Source organism: Galeopterus variegatus, unplaced genomic scaffold (genome assembly GCF_000696425.1).
Source record: "Galeopterus variegatus unplaced genomic scaffold, G_variegatus-3.0.2 Scaffold8239, whole genome shotgun sequence".
NCBI lineage: Eukaryota > Metazoa > Chordata > Mammalia > Dermoptera > Cynocephalidae > Galeopterus > Galeopterus variegatus.
In genome coordinates this window covers 16,635-18,744 of record NW_007734350.1, presented here as the reverse complement: position 1 = coordinate 18,744, position 2,110 = coordinate 16,635, and positions in this window count along the sequence as shown.

Here is a 2,110-nt window from a genome sequence, read left to right as displayed (position 1 = left end):
TCCAGGATAACTCATCACCTACTTATCCACCTCGACTGCCTTCTGGACTCTACATCTGTGAAAGCAAAGCAATTGCTTTTGCTGATTCTATTCCCAGATACTCTGGGGAAGAGGCATCCACAAGTCCTAATGTGGACGTGATGGTTTATTAACACGAGGCGCAGACAGATATGCAGTAATTAGGCAGCAGTGTACCTAACCAGAAAGCCTGAGTTTTCTTGGACGTGCACAAACAATATTAATTTGACAATATTAATGAATTTAACAGTATTAATTTGAAGATTCTCTGTGTGTGAAATTTAGAGAAAATGACCCAAATGGAAAGCATTTGATTAGGAGAGACAAGAAAATGGAGGTAAAGAGAATGGCTAGGTAGCAAATTTGTTATTCTTGATATCTGGGTGGTAGATAAACAACAGTTTACCTAAAGCAAACCTCTTTCTCTTGAAAACATATTTATTCATATACAGTAATATTTCCCCAGGGCACTTATCTTAGATTTAGGCTGTTATGGACCTGAATTCAATCAGCCCCTCTTGGGAGCCACCCCTGTCCAAACATTGGATCCAGCTTCTGTATCCAGTCTCTGAGAGGCTGTCTGTACATTAGGCACACTTAATTTTTTAAGTGTTTAAAATCTCAGTCAATATGTAATTTTACATTCTACTTTCTTCCCCTTAACATTACATCATAATGTTTTTCCATAATGGTCTTAGCAATCATCTTTTTAATAATGGCCTAAGTGTACAGTGCACCGCTTGGGAGCGCAGCGGCGCTCCTGCCGAGGGTTCGGATCCCACATACAGNGTCCGGTACGGGCGCGACACTGAGGGTTGCGATCGTTGCCGGACACGAAAAAAGACAAAAAAAAAAAGGGAAAAAAAAATAAAAAAATAATGGCCTAAGTGTCCATCAGGTGGATATATCGTATTTACCAGACTGTTCCCTATGAATAAACATTTAGATTGCTCGTTCTTTTTCATTAAAAATAACAAAACATGGTACTGTGGAGTTGTGGGACTAAATGAAGATTGAAACCTACCTTGTATCAAGCATGGGAGAAAAATCAATCTCCTAGTGTCTCCCACCTAACCATGAACTCCTTTCTGGGAACAGAACTAACACTCAGTTTTCAATTGAGCACCTACTAAGTACCATAATAGAACCATCCAAAACTTCCATTGTTGAGCTTACTAAGCAAAAATAATATAAATCAAGATCCTCTTTTTCATTTTCTCATCTGACAACTTTTGTTTAAAGTGCTTTTTAGGACCAAAAATCTTCTCAGAAAATGGGATATTGTTTTGTTCAGTAATGTTTTCATCTCAGCTGTAGCATAACAAACAATATTCATATTGCCGTCTATTGCTCATTGCATGTATATTTTTCTCTTTTTAAAGACAGTCATGAAAAGGTGAGGAAACTTATTAAAACTTAAAATTGGCAAAATTGCAATCCTGAATTCTCAAAGCAAATAAAACTGCTGTGTGTAGATAGCGCTAGAAGGCAATCAAGAAAAGCCAAGGAAAATAGCAGGACCCAGATAAAAAGGGGTTACAGAAAGCACAGGATTCAAAAATGGCATTACAGCAGCCAAAGAAACTGGATTTTCCTTCTTAGATGAAACTGGGAGACAGAGATTTACCTGCAAATAGGCAGATAAATGAGAGAGCCTTTGCAGTGAAGTACTTGTACAGGCAGTCTCCAAAGATTTTGAAGTGCTCACAGAAGAACATCTGAACTCCCCAGCAGAGCAAGTCTAGCTTCCCGCTGCCCCGGCTCACACTGCTGTACTCCACCCAGACCCACCCTCACCCCCTGCCCCTTCCTCTCCCCGGGCATGGTTTTCTGCACTACTAAGGCTCTGCCCCTTTCTCCCCAGTATCTGTTCAAAATCTTGCCTCATCCCTTACATCCTGCAAGCCCAGTTATAAAGTCGCTGTGAAGGTGAACCCTTCCCAAGCTCTGCCAGCCATAAGCAAGCTCCTCCTCCCTGGCCATTGCACAGTGCTCTTGTCCCTCTCCCGTCCTGCCGGCCACAGTCTGCCAGCCTTTTCCTCGCTGGTGGCATTGTGACTTCCTGTTCATCTCTGCATGGCTCAGGCGATAG